Here is a 4827-nt window from a genome sequence, read left to right as displayed (position 1 = left end):
ATAACACTCAATCTGAATTGGCAATATTTTTGCAGAGTAAAACCTAAGCTTTGCACCAGATCCTGGTAAAATAAAGACGCTGGAGCACTTTAAAGCATTTGTTGATAATTTGTAAAATATTTTGGTTTTTATATATTAAACTTTTTAAGGGGGAAAAAAGAACAAAAATAACAACTATCTCATTCCATTTCTAATTCTGGAATTATTCCTTCTTTCAAAGGTAAAAAAAAAATTCTTTTTTTTTTTTTTGCTCTATCTGCCGCTCTTGTAGCAAACAATAAGGTTACGTCTGTAGCAGGAGAGAAATTGTCTTCTCTGGCTGCAGTGAATGAGTGCATAATAATGATTATAATAATGATAATAATAATTAAGGATGTCGAGGATGATTGGTGATGTTGGAGATGTAACGTTTTTGTTTAGGGAATTACAATAGTGTATCGAGAGGCCTTTCAATGTGTACGCTGAACCTCTTTTGTCAAATAAAACTGATTGCATATATAATAATGATGATGACTTGTTCTTTTTTATTGCCTTCCTCTCTCTGCTTTCTTTTTCTTTGTCCCACACCAAGCATGGAACATAGATGTTTGATGACGACGACATATGTGCAAGACATTTTAATGTTGATCAATTTGTTGGCAGCAATTTAAAAAAGAATATTTGTTGAACTAAAAGCAAGAAAATGTTGCAAAAGCATTAGTAATAAAAAAGTGGGATGATGGTTGAAAAATAAAAGGTCTGAGAAACGCTGGTCTGTGTGGCAGCACTAACACACACTTTTCATCTGTGACTCATGCAAACAGTTGGATCAACAATAAACACTATTGCAGGCTGTGAGCAACAACAGAAATATAGAGGTAGCCTCTACATGGCTCTTATCTATTTGACCTCCAGCTGACATTAATGACCATGGATGGTCTCCCTTGTCCACTCCACTGGCACAACATTTTGTGGCTGAACAATCCAATGCATAAATGGTAGTCTTTGCCACACAACCTGCACTTAGAGGCTATCCTTTTGCTGTTTTGAGTTATGTTCTTTTCTGTGGATGATGGCTGTCTTTCTCATATCATCTAGGCCACTGAGGTTTTCTACAACGTCAAGCACGGAGCAAGCATACTAGCTTCAGAGATGGTGTCTTCCAGCCCTATACCTCCAATAGAGGGTGTTCAATAGGATCAAAACCTGGGCCATATGGTATCTCCTTCCCCACATTGGTGATGATTCAAAGAGAACACACAGCCATTACAATTTGGCACCAGTGTCATTGCAGGAGTTGCCAGAACAAGATTGTAGATGGTGTAGTGGTTAAGAGCATGGGCTACTAAGCCCAAGATTCCAGGCAGTGACCTGAATAATAATAACAACAACATTGAAAAATACCTTAGGAATGAGAACCCAGGTTCGAAATTTCCCCAAGACACCTGATGAAAGCTGGAGAGTATATCAGCCGAAACGTTGTGTTAACAAACAAGATGAGGATAAATATCTGTCAATTGTAAATAAGGTTGTAGATAATGTTAAACTGCTTCCAGTAGTGGGGCCCTGGTTTTGGAGTTCTAGGATTTTCATGAGCATGGAATCAACTCTTAGCCACTATGGTTCCCAGATCGAATCTGATCCAGAGTAGTAGCACTTATCAGCCTGGGTGAAGGCTAACAAGCCCCTTCTGCCTGACTGATTTGCTATTCATCCAGGGTAAGGAAAACCCTGATTTCAAGCCTCTACTGCCTGGCTGCCATATCCAACTGCAGCAGTGGTTCCCAACCATTTTTTATGAATGGACCCCTTTGGTTCCTATTTCACGTTTAAAGAATCCGATTACATTTTAAAAATGTTTTGTGTATAAACAATTTTAACAAGAAAATTTTATGTGGACCCCCACCCCACTCCAGGAGCCATGTGGATTCTGGATGAGAACCACTGAGCTATAGAAAAGACTTTGAGAGTAAACCCTGAGAAAAAATCTTCAAATTATGCTCATCTTTAAGAGAAATAGATAGCAAGGTGCAGGCATGGCCGTGTGGTAAGAAGCTTGCTTCCCAATCACATGGTTCCAGGTTCAGTCCCACTGCATGGCATCTTGGGCAAGTGTCTTCTACTATAGCATTAGGTTGACCAATGCCATGTGAGTGGATTTGGTAGATGGAAACTGAAGGAAGTCTGTTGTGTATATTGTTTGTCACCACCACCCCCGCCCATCGCTTGACAACTGGTTAGTTATCTAACCAACTAATAAATTGCTGTTTTTCAATAGTTATATCTTGATATGTTAACTAAATGTCAAGCAATCCTGTTAAGGTATAAGTAGAGGCACACATATACTATTGCTGTCTTATTTGTACTTATACCATTATGCATGTATATGTATCATCATCCATGAAGATGTGAAAGAGAGACAGAATAGAGATTCATATTTTTGCTGTTTTTAACGTTAGTGTTAAGAAATACATGTGTGTGTGTGTCTGTGTACATACATACAGAATGAAGAGCTGCAAACAAACCCGAAGTTATGTTGCAGACAGGCAGATTTCACAAAAATTATGATTACTTGAATATACACTTTATCCTCCCAAAGGAGACAACTCTATATTAACAATTGAGTTTTAAGCAGTGGCGTAGCTAGGATAAACCGTGCCTGGGGCAAGCCACAAGAATGTGCTCTACCCTCCCATCCCTATCACATTTCATTTACATGCCGGATTTTTTTAATGTTTACTTCCCCTCCAATCTGCCCCCTAGTCATGCTACTGGTTTTAAGTTGATACAGTAGTATATCCTATAATCACTGGTTGCTCAAAACCTCAGGAAGCTCCTGCTTTTGTCAGTCTGAAATTGTCTCACAACCTCCGATTCATTCTATCTTCATTGGTCATCACTTCTTTTTATTCATGCCACATTAACTCTGAGACAATAACCATTAAGAAAATCAGATGAATTTAAAGGTTTCTACAAGTGATGAGTGGTCAGTTTTGCAAAGCACTTCTGAAAATATGAGCAGCTGAAAAATCTCTTGCATGATAGCAGTTACTAAGACACCTGCATCAGCTGATTCTGTGAGTACAACAGTCACTGAAGCTAATGGACATTATTGTAGCATGAACCAGTTTTTCTGATGACCAACATATTGGAGCCATCTAGTACATATTATTTCCAACAAATATTGATAAAACCACCCTGCAAAGATTCATCTTCCAAAATGGCATTAAAATAGCTGATTATATTTAGATCTAAAGGTTCTAACAGAAATATGGTAACAATATGATTAATAATGACCAAGTAATTTTACTAAATTCTTCATAATTTTCAAAATAGATTGAAACAAAGCCAGTGAATTTCAACAGAAATATGGTAACAAATGGTTTAACAATAAACTGATGATAAAAAAACTACTCTTCTCATTTATCCTGCATTTCTTCTTATTAAAGATCTTTGGTGCAAATGAGTGGTCCTATCATGTGATGTATAAGTTGACTAACAGAGCATCATTCTGAACAATTCTTGAGAGGAATTCATATTGGTTTCAAATTTTGGCACAAAGTTAGCAATTTCAGGGGAGGGGGAGGTCAGTTTCATCAACCCCAGTGTGCAACTGCTACTTATTTTATCAACCCCAAAAGGATAAAAAGCAGAGTCGACTTCAGTGGAATTTGAACTCAGAACGTAAAGGCAGACAAAAAAAAAATACATGGCTCAGTGTGCTAACAATTCCACCAGCTCACCAACATTTGAAAGAAATTAATAATAAATATTCAATAAGTGAAAGTTAATCCAGTTAAAATCTGGAGCCCGTAGAGGTTAGCTGTTGTTTATGCCCAAATCAATACTGATCAAGCAAGCCAGTGATCAAAGGCATTCCAGTCATGACCATCCAGTTTACTTGTCTCTCACTTGTTTCAGTTGTTAGACTGCAGCCTTGCTGAGGCACTGCATTTTTAGTTGAACGAATCGACCCCAGTACTTTTTTCAAGCCTGTTACTTATTCTATGGGTCTCTTTCACCAAACTAATTTACAGGGATGTAAACAAACCAATACCATCAAATAGTAGTGATGGACAAAATCAGACACACAGACATGTATATATATAAGCGGACGTTAAATGATGATGATGATACACACACAGCAGGCTTCTTTCAGTTCCTTATTTCTTTACTGCCCCCAAGGGGCTACACACAGAGGGGACAAACAGATAAATCGATTATATCGACTCCAGTGCATAACTGATACTTATTTAATCGACCCCGAAAGGATGAAAGGCAAAGTCAACCTCGACGGAATTTGAACTCAGAACGTAGTGGCAGACGAAATACCGCTAAGCATTTCGCCCGGCGTGCTAACATTTCTGCCAGCTCGCACACAGGCATCACATAGTCTACCTTTCACTCTGAGAGAAAGGCCTTTATTACCAGCAGAAGTAGGATCTCTCTGAACTTTGCTCCAGCTATATTTATTCAAGCAGCTACACTCTCAGAACATCCACCCCAGCTACTGACTTGGTCATCTCGGTAACGGAAGCTATCAACTACTTCTAGTTTTCCTTCCCCGCCTGGCAAGTGACAGAATCTGTTTTCTGTACATCTCCGGTGTTTATTGCACCTGTGCATCTGCCACACACAAAAACTATCTTCCCCGCTAACCTTCCTTTGATATTGCTGCACCTCTTATGTGTCTATAGCTTACACCAGGTACATCTTATGGAGTTTCTACCTACACTTTTTCTACAGATCAAACAGAGCTATCTACCTGAAGGGATTTGTGATTTGTCCGCCTTCCTACTCACTAAGACTTTATATGTATATATATGTATGTATATATATATGTATATA

The sequence above is a fragment of the Octopus bimaculoides genome, chromosome 10 (genome assembly GCF_001194135.2).
Source record: "Octopus bimaculoides isolate UCB-OBI-ISO-001 chromosome 10, ASM119413v2, whole genome shotgun sequence".
NCBI lineage: Eukaryota > Metazoa > Mollusca > Cephalopoda > Octopoda > Octopodidae > Octopus > Octopus bimaculoides.
The sequence above is the reverse complement of the archived record's forward strand: the minus strand, read 5'-3'. Positions refer to the sequence as shown.